The sequence below is a fragment of the Helianthus annuus genome, chromosome 1 (assembly GCF_002127325.2).
Source record: "Helianthus annuus cultivar XRQ/B chromosome 1, HanXRQr2.0-SUNRISE, whole genome shotgun sequence".
NCBI classification, from domain to species: Eukaryota; Viridiplantae; Streptophyta; class Magnoliopsida; order Asterales; family Asteraceae; genus Helianthus; species Helianthus annuus.
The window spans coordinates 101,527,362-101,538,100 of NC_035433.2; the positions used below are offsets into that span (position 1 = coordinate 101,527,362).

The 10,739-nt window shown below is 38.7% G+C and overlaps 1 non-coding gene across 1 annotated transcript; it reads right to left on the reverse strand.

Moving 5' to 3' along the window:
- Nucleotides 1-201: 201 nt before the first annotated feature.
- Nucleotides 202-307, reverse strand: LOC118483053. Its single transcript, XR_004869521.1, has one exon. It is a non-coding gene; the product is annotated as a small nucleolar RNA R71 (small nucleolar RNA).
- Nucleotides 308-10,739: the final 10,432 nt, after the last annotated feature.

Consider the following 10,739-nt stretch of genomic DNA (forward strand, 5'->3'; position numbering starts at 1 on the left):
ATTACAAATTTCTTAGAAATATGTGATACCTTTCGGATCAATGGAGCATCAAACGACGCCATCCGCCTTCGAATGTTTCCATTTTCACTAAAAGACCGAGCTAAGGCTTGGCTTAATGCCCTCCTTGTTGGCTCGGTAAACACCTGGGATGAACTAGCCCAAAAGTTTTTATATTAGTATTTCCCTCCTGCTAAAACGGCTAAATTAATGACTGAAATTAATACATATTCACAAGAGGATGGGGAATCCTTATATGAAACTTGGAAAGGTTCAAGGAGCTACTAAGAAAGTGTCCCCATCACAGTCTTGCGGTGTGGCAACAAGTATCCACTTTCTACAATGGGTTGTTGCCACACACAAGACAAACATTTGACTCTAGCTTCGGGGGACTTTTAGGTAATCGTCGTCCTAATGAAATATATAGTCAAATTGAGGAAATTGCTCAAACCAATTTTCAGTGGCACACTCCCCGAGGCAATAAATCTATTGCCCTGGGCGCCCATAAGGTTGACGAAAGCACTTCTTTACAAGCCCAAATCGAGACCCTTTCTTCAAAAATCAAAAAGTTAGAAATGACAAAAACGGTCTCGGTTATGGCTTGTGAAGGGTGTGGTGGGCCACATGAAAATTGGAGTTGTATGAAAGAAGTAGATGATAGAACCGAGTCGGTAAACTACATTGACAATAGACCTAGGCCGTCGGGTCGTCCAACTGGAACCTACAACCAGGGATGGCGTAATCACCCTAACATTGGTTGGAGAGAACCCGGCAATGGTAGTAACCAACAAAATCCGAACCAAAGAACAAACTTTCAACCACCAAGAGTCGAGTCACAAAATTTCTCTCAACAACAAGGTGGACGAGAAAGGCTTGAGGATACTGTATCTCGCCTCATCTCCGACACCGAAAAGAAAAACTCGGATCGATTTCAACAATTGGAATCGAATTTTAGAAATCAACAAGCTAGTATACAAAACATTGAAAAACAATTAAATCAAATGGCTCAAAATTTCTCAGAGAGACCACAAGGCGCATTACCAAGTAATACTGAAACCAACCCAAAGGCGCAAGTACATCTCATAACGTTGAGAAACCGTACCGTGGGTTCCGAAGAGGCTCCGTCACCGCCAACTGAAAGAAGCCAGTCCACAGCTCCACCCACGCTGCAACAAGAGAAGGCTTCTCCACCAATTCAAAAGCCTACTAAGACTCCTCCGGTTCCATACCCCGGTCGGTCAATTCGTCAAAAGACCAATGAGCAATTCGCAAAGTTCGAAAATTTACTAAAACAATTGCATGTTAATATTCCATTTATCGAAGTCCTAACTCAAATGCCTAAATACTCAAAATTTATGAGGGACTTCCTCACTCATAAAAGGAAAATTGAATCATTGCAATTAGTTAACTTAGGCGAAGAATGCTCCGCCTTACTACTTAACAAACTCCCACAAAAGAAGATTGATCCTGGAAGCTTCATAATTCCTTGCTCAATTGGGGAATCCCCCATTCGCAATGCACTAGCCGATCTTGGGGCTAGCATAAACCTCATGCCCGCCTCAATGTTCAAACGACTCGGCCTAGGAAATACGAGCCCTACAAAGATGAGCATACAACTTGCCGACCGATCCGTCAAATATCCACAAGGTGTCGATGAAAATCTATTGGTCAAAGTCGACAATTTCGTCTTCTCGGCCGACTTTGTCATACTATACATGGAAGAAGACGCTGAAGTCCCTCTCATACTAGGGAGGCCATTTCTAGCCACAGCACAAGCAGTGGTAGACATGAATGACGGAACACTAACATTGAAGTTTGGGGACGAGGGAGTAAAGTTTGGGGTTGGAAAAAGAGTAGAAGACGAAGACCCGGTCAACTACATGAAGGTCATCGACTCAAGCTTGGATGATGCTCTCCGACGGTGTAGCATGGGATGCAAAACATCCCCCTTGGGTAACATATGACCAGGCTTTGGGTCTAACCAAGGACCCTTATAAACGTGGCGCACCACGGAGGCATTCCGCGGAACTATCCTTAGTTTAGTTTAGATTAATTTTTATTTTTTCTAGTTTAGTTTTAATTTTCAGGAATAAAACACACTCGAGATGGTGAAGGATAACAAGGGAAACTTGAACCAGCACCCCATGCACAAAAACAGAGCTTCCCGACTAATTTTTCCTCTTTACAGCAAGTTCAGCACGGGCCGTGCCTGCCCAACACGGCCCCGTGCTGCACAATCTGCAGAAAATGCCCAGTTCAGGTAACTAGACACGGGGCGTGCTCACTGAACATGCCCCCGTGTCCAGGCTTCTGTTTCTTTTTACAAATTTTTGTTACTGGAGATATGAACATGGGGCCATGCCCGGACACCACGGGGCCGTGTCCAGACGCCCAGTAACATAAAATTTTGCTTTTTCACACCTTTTTGCACATTCAATCAACCTAAAAACTTATTTTAGGGACACATTGAGGACAATGTGTAATTTAAGTGTGGGGGGGATGCTAAAACCTTGAATCTTGCAAGTCCTAATTAACAAGCCTTACACAAAACTCTATTGGAACCGCTAATCACCCCAAATTTTTTGTCAAAAATTTTCATTTTTTTTACTTGTCTAGGTTTAATTTGGGAATTTCAAATTCTAAAAAAGCTTATATTTTTACAAATTTACAACCGATAGCGTCGTGATAAAAAGAACCAACATAAGAAAATTATGAAACGGCATGACAAGTTTAGTTAAAATTTGATTATATATACTTGATTACATAAAAACCCATTCCCACAAAAAGTGAGTTTTGAGCCTTATTTGAGCATACAAATACATATCTTTAAACTAAATGCTCATTTTTCGTTTCTTGTGTAAATAGCCGCTTGGTTCTTACGACTCTAGAACTTGCCACGACGATACATTCCCGGTCCTTACCAACTTAAACCCAAGTAAGTAAATGATGGAGGCATTAGGACTAACCCTTTTTATTTCTACACCATTATATTTCTTTTTTTTACCACCTACCCAATATCCCCCTAGTTAACCCCTTTGAGCCTAAACCTTTTCATTTCTTAACTCAAAACAAACACCCTTTTTACCCACCTAAACCCTTTTTCATTTTAAACCCTTTATTTTAGTAACAAAGCTCGGTTTTTCTTATGACTTGGTAAAAAAAATGATGATGAAGCCAAAAGAAATAAACAAACAAGTTTATCAAAAATAACTTTGTTTGAAAGAAATGCTTCATCAAAATAAAAAGCTATGAAAAATAAAAAGTCTTCCAAAAACTGACGTTTTTTACGCTTTCCGCCCTTTTACTAACCACTAACCCAACCACCCATCTTTAGCCCAAGCCTAACCCTTCACCCAAAAGTCCTCTTGTTAGTGCATCTACGTCTGCTGACTACGTCTTTCATCGAGTCTTGAAGCTGAACAGATCAGAAATGGCACGGAATCCTAGATATAGTGATTTGTATAGGATTGTTTATGTTTACATGATCTAGGACCGTTTTTGTGTCATATCTAGTCTAGGACCGCTTTTATGTACACTTCTAGGACCACTCTTATGTCATGATCATGGACCCCTTTTACGGCAAGTTGGTGAACCACTCATACGGACATGCCGTATAAGTGGTTCCAGAACTATATAAATAGGTCATAAGAGTGGTTCCAGAAATAGAGTTAGAAACACATAGTTAAAGGTGTAATTGTTCCGGTACTCAACCGAAGTGCTGTCTGATCGTGTAAACTTGCAAGAAATCAATACAACAGCAATATTAAAGTGAATTCAGCGTGTATAGCACCGAATTGTTAGTTTCCGCCTCTCAATTCGGATACGAACTTCTCTGAACGACTCGTGAGGTCAGCAAACGATCCTACAAGTGGTATCAGAGCTTCAGGAGGAGGAGTTCTAGTGAAATTTGCTGAATTTCGTCACGTTTTCTTTTTCTACACCTTCTTTCTCACGTCAGACTAAGATTTCACGGTCCGTTTTAGCTGATTTTTGAGTATGTTGTGCGAAATGTGTTGATTAAAAACCCTACCGAGTTTCAGCTCGAAATTCCAAGCCGTTTGGGAGATATCGAGATTTTCCTGTTCGAAATCGCGAAGGAATCTGGGCTGGTTCGCTTATTTGGACCGCTCTTGTGAACAATTATAGTCGGATCGCTCATTTGACACTTCTGGACCGCTCGTTCGGACGTTATCGGATCGCTTATCCGGACAAAAGTTGGATCGCTTATTTGGTTCACTCGATCGGATCGCTTATCCGGACAAAAGTTGGATCGCTTATTTGGTTCACTCGATCGGATCGCTTATCCGGACGATTATTGGATCGCTTATCCGGACGATTATTGAATCGCTTATCTGGACTTTATTGAATCGCTTATTTGGACTCGCTCGAAAGCCGGATCGCTTATCCGGACACAAGTTGGACCGCTTATCTGACTGGATCGCTCGAACCCAAATTGGATCGTTCATTCGAACACTTGTGAACCGCTCAAAAGGATTGTGTATTGGACCGCTGATTTGGATATTGTCTGAACCGCTTATTAAGACAGTTCGCTCATTTGAACAGTTTGACAAGTTTTTGACAATTTTGAACGATGGATTCTGAATTTTATAACGCTTTTGCTACCCCGGCCTCGATTACCCAAAGTGCTTTGATAGAAAATGAAACTGGAACGTCTCAGAAACCACCGAAACTCATGGATATTGATGATTATAATGTGTGGTCAGAACGTTTCGCGAATTGGGTTGAAGCTTATCATCTTGATGCGTGGGAACACACTGAAGTACAATATAAAAAACCCACAAAAGATGACATTGTGAATGGCATTCCGCTAACACTTAGGGAAATGAGTACTGCGGATAAAAAGAAATATCGTGATGAGAAATTAATGATCAGTCTGCTTCAGCAAGCAATAAAGGAAGATATCTTAATTTTGCTTCAACATGACGGAACTGCATTCTCAATGTGGACTGAGTTAGAAGCAAAGTTTACCGGAAGTGATGAAATGTTGAAAAACAAAATGTCTCTCATGAAAAAAGAGTTTGATTTGTTTAGAGGATTGAAAAATGAAAACACCAAGCAAATTATTGACAGATATTGTAACTTAGTGCGAAATATGACAAAACTTGGTGTTAAGAAAACTACTGATGAATTAATTGAAAAACTTGCAGATGCTCTTCCATACGAGACATGGGGAACCTATCTGATGATGCTGAAGTCAAACAAAGTAGAATACAATAAGATGAAACTCGGAGACTTCATAAAGCATCTGGAAGCTCAGGAGATGGAGCAGAGGAAGATTGCTCGGATGAAGAATTATGACGGTGAACAGGATATCAGTTTGTACTACAAGCATGGTACTATTGATTCTACAAAGTTTTCTCCGAAGATCGAAACTGCATACAATGTCAAAGATTCTCCTGAGAAGCAGGCATCTCAAGGATCAAATAGCAATACCAGATTTTCATCTTTCGATCCCAATATATCTGTAACAAAGAACGGTAGAAAACTTCAGTGTAACATTGTGTTAAGTCTTGAAAATGATCAAGATTACACTGAAGATATTGCAAAAAATCAAATGTCTTTGTTAGGGATGATATTAGAATCTTATAGCTGTTTTGTTGCAGGTAAGATCGGCAATCCTATGCTTACAAAGGAGGATTACGATCAAATCGATGCTGAAGAAATGGAACTAATGGACATCAAATGGTGTATGGCGAGTGTGATGAGGCGTGCAGAAAAGTTTAAACAAATTACAGGCCGTGATGATTTTCGTGATGCTAATGTTTCTGCTTTAGGTTTCGATAAATCGAAAGTCACATGTTTCCGTTGCAGGGAGAAGGGACACTTCAAAAGAGAATGCAAAAACCGTGAAGCTACCGGTGCCCAGAATCCTTTCGGAAACAATGACTATCACAAGAAGGCCATTTATCATCAAATCACTCAGCCAGCACAACAGCATGCACAAACAGCTCATGGGAGAGACGTGGTTGATAAAAGGGCTTGTGTTGTTAGTCAGGGAAAATATGATGATTTTACATGGGAAAAATATCTTCCAAAAGAAAGTAAAGTTTGTATAGCTGAACAAAATGATGAGAAAATGGCTGAAGGATTTATGTGGGATGATTTTTGTAAAGATCAAGATTTTATGGCCAAAAATACTTATCATGCTTTCTTTGGTAATGCTTATGATCTAAAATGTGCAGAAAGATGCAGAAAAGTCATGGAAGCTGCTGAAGAAAGACGAAGACAGATCAGAGAGGAGGCTGAAGAGGAAGAGAAATTGAAGGAAGAAGCAAAAGCTGAAGAATTGAGAAGAGTTCACTTTTTGAATTCAGGCAGGACTGTGAAAGAGGTTCCTGAGTTCGAGATTAAAGCAGATGCTGAGCCAGTTGTGGTTCCAGAAAAATGCGTGAATTGTGATTCGCTGATTAAGCAGAACAATGAGCTGTTGCATAATATTCATAAGCTGAAAGAATCGTATGATACTATGAACAGAGAAATCAACAAATATACTGATTCTGATGGTGAACAAGCTGAAGCTATGAATACTTTGAAGATAGCTTATCTGAGACAGCTTGATACAGCGAATTACAATATAAAGAAATGTGCAGATCTCGAGTTGGAATTGGCAACACAAAAGATAGAAACTGAGAAAATCAAGAAATTATTAGATAGTTACTCATGTTCTACTTTTGTGGTTGACAGGATTTACCCGGTGATGAAAGATTTGAAGACTTTCAAGGAAGTGCAGATATCGGAAGACGTAAAAAGTGTGACAGATGTTGTAGAAGAATTGAAAGCTTCTGGTAAGAAACCGAGTTACAATAGATGTCCGCCCCCAGTCGAAAATGGTTATTCTCCTCGAAAACCAAATTCAGAAAGAGTCGATAAAGCAATCAATTTGAAATGGGAGTCTGGATCATCAGATAACTTACCAGAGAACATTGATGTCACATACACATCATCAGACACTGATCATGAGTCGAAATTGATAAAAAGTGTGGTCGATCAGGTGTTAGACAAAGATGATGTTGATGAACCAAATTCAGAGTCAAAACCCGAGTCAAAGTCTGGGTCCAGTGCATCAAAGCAAACAGTCAAAAAGGACAAACGGATTTATGACAAAGAGTTTTTGCTTTCGAAATCTAATTTGAATGATGAATCAGTCAAAATAGCATATACTTTGAAGGGTTCTGACAAATTATATTCAGATGAAAGTTTTCCAATAAGAAGTGTCAGAATTGAAATGATTCAAAAGGTTTTCAAAATCACATAAATTAATATTTCTGAAATAAAAGATTTTAATCTTAATGGAAAACCTAAACAATACACTTCAAGAGATCAACAAAGAATCAACAAGAAAATGGGTTACAATTGTGGTTATAGTTTCCAAAAGAAACCAAACCATGATCGTAATTACAAAAAGAAAGGTCTCGGTTTTATTCCACCGAAAAACTATAAAAATGAAAAATTTTATAAACAAAAAAATGTGTTTGTTTCAGGGAAAACTTCGGAAGCTGAAAAAGAAAAATTATTCAGAAATCAGACAAATCAGGAATTCCTTGCCAAGAAGCAAGAAGAACCAAAGAAGACCGAAGTTCTGAAGAAGGTTGAAAAGAGATCTTGTTTTCAGTGCAAATCTGTGGGTCATGTAGCAAAGGATTGTCCAAAGACATACAGATCCAAACAAGAAGTCTCTGGAAAAATGAAAGAAAAGGTTGTAGAGAAGACTGAACTTTCAACTCAGAAGTTCACAGGCTTTGAAAATTCAACTTATGAAAAAGGAGAATCTTCAAAGAGTGCTTCCAAACGCATAGCCAAAGAATCAAATCAGAAATGGGTTGTGAAAGGTTCAGGAAACAGTTCTGGCAATGAATCTGATTCCATAAAATCAGAGGAGCCATGTGTTGAAGGAAAGGTTGTAAAGAAAATTCCGAAAGTGGACGATGTGAATTTTCCGCCACTACATGCTAAAAATTACAAATCTAAAATCGGAAAAGTTGATGTTCCAAATCAATTTTATTCAGACAAAAAGAAAATTGATGTTGGAAAGACTTTCAACGGCAATGTGAAACGCATCTTTGGAAAAATGGCCAGTGGTAAGGCCCAAAGCATTCAGGAGTTTTATGCTTCCAAAGGATGGGTTTACAGGTCGGTTGAAAAGAGGGATGAAAATGATGAGGTTACACCCAAGGACGGTCAGGCTTGGGTGGATATATTTTTCCAAGAATAAAATCCTGACTTGCCGGAGATCCCAAGATGGTATTGCGGATCATGAATCGGCATCTTTCTAAATCTGTTTGTGTAGTTGCAGGACTTGCCGGAACTCCCAGGTTTATAAGCGAGGAGTAGGAATCGGCATCTTGAGAATTCAACCAAAAGATGGTAATTGGTTGAAAAACAGGTTTGAAGTGCTTGAATTGCTAAACTTACAAGTGGTTGTATGGTAGTAATTGGTGTAGATCTTACAAGTGGTTAAATCAGGGTCATTAAATTGGACTTGATTTAATTATCATTCAAGAATTTGGTAAACAAAGTGATGATTTGAACCCCATTTTTCAAAAGATAAAAACAACTAAACTTATTTTCCGGAAAAACCATTCTGATTAAAACAAACTTAAGTGTTTTGAAATCTTTATGGGAAAATAGTTTGTTGTGAGGGGGAGTTCTGATTGTTTAAGCCAAATGGATGGAGAATTGAAGTGTTTTGATATCAGTTGTCATGTTCTGTACAGCTTGTTTTCAATTTTCTTTAGATGTATTTGAATTTTAGGGGGAGTAAGAATTTTTTAGAAAATCCAAAAACATCAGAAAATTTGAAAAAGCCAAAAACATGATAAAATCAAAAATGAGTTTTTGTTGCGTAAAAGAGGAAATGATAGTACATCAGTGGACTATCACAGCACGCTAAAGAATTGGAAAGTCAAAATGTGATAAACAATCTTACTGCGGATATGTCAGTAGATTTTCGCACATTTAGTAAATTGAAACGAGATATAAACCTAAATCAAACTTGCTTGATTCGTGGGTAACTATTCTTGGATATATGGGTAACCCCCGAAATCTTGTTTGAAAGGTCCCGTATTCTGAGATACTAGGTCTTTATGCTCAGTGATATCTGGGGTATTATTCCGGGACTTCTGCTGTATGGAAGTACTGACCTAGTCCCCGGATAATACTTTCTGCAAATGCTTGAAAAAGCGCCGCCCTCAGCATGCTGATGAAACAATAAAATTGATAGTCGCTGCTGTTGAAATGCAAAAAGATCCTCTAAAGGGGACCCACCAAAAGTCGAGCCGTCATCTCTCTGCTGAACGGAAGTTCTGACCTGAGCTCTCACGGTTTCGCATTTAACCCCTTTACAGATATCATCTGTGGTATACTCACCTGTAAGACTGAATATTTGGGATCTGGATACGGGAGTATATTCAAGTGGAGTGATACACAATTAAGTTTAAGACTCTAAAACATTAATATCGTATCTCAAATCGATTGAAATTTGTGTTGAAAATTTAAGTGGACAAACATACTGACAATCTAGGTAAATTGTTTAGAACTGAGGATGTTTAAAGCTTAACGGTGTTAGTGATATGTTTCATAACTGATATGATACTCTTGCACAAACTCACAAAAATATTGTTTGTAAATATTTCGTTTCTGCATTTATCTTTCATTCAGAAAATCCAAAAAGATTTTTAGTGTGTTTTAGCATAAATTTTGAAAAATCAAAAAGATTTTCGACAACTGGTGTTGAGATGCTGATTTTCGAAATTCAAAGTGCTAAACTTGAAGAACTGGTTTGGGGAGTGTTTGAGAGTTAAATGATGAAGTTGTTTTTGATAAAAAAATCAGTAATGTTCTTGAATGCAAAATCATTATTGTTTATTGGTTCAACATAGTTTCTAAGCTGTTGAAAAGTTTAATCTTTGTAGAAACTTATGGTTGGGTAGAGATTGTACAGGTGTTTAAGAGCCAGGTTTCGATCTAGAACCTGATGAGAGCCTGTTAAAGATCTCAGAACCAGTGAAAGATTGACTTTCAGACTACGATCCCAGCTGTGTGAGAGGGGGAGTCTGAAGACACCGAGTCAACATTTAAGAGAATAGAGTCTGTTGGTGATGGAGATAGAGAACCAGGATTCTTGGAACGATAAATATTTCAGAAGCAGATTGTTGACTGATGAAGATTGTAGATTGCAGACTGATTGAAGGCATTGATGAAGACTCCGTCAACATCCGAGGGGGAGTTTGTTAGTGCATCTACGTCTGCTGACTACGTCTTTCATCGAGTCTTGAAGCTGAACAGATCAGAAATGGCACGGAATCCTAGATATAGTGATTTGTATAGGATTGTTTATGTTTACATGATCTAGGACCGTTTTTGTGTCATTTCTAGTCTAGGACCGCTTTTATGTACACTTCTAGGACCACTCTTATGTCATGATCATGGACCCCTTTTACGGCAAGTTGGTGAACCACTCATACGGACATGCCGTATAAGTGGTTCCAGAACTATATAAATAGGTCATAAGAGTGGTTCCAGAAATAGAGTTAGAAACACATAGTTAAAGGTGTAATTGTTCCGGTACTCAACCGAAGTGCTGTCTGATCGTGTAAACTTGCAAGAAATCAATACAACAGCAATATTAAAGTGAATTCAGCGTGTATAGCACCGAATTGTTAGTTTCCGCCTCTCAATTCGGATACGAACTTCTCTGAACGACTCGTGAGGTCAGCAAACGA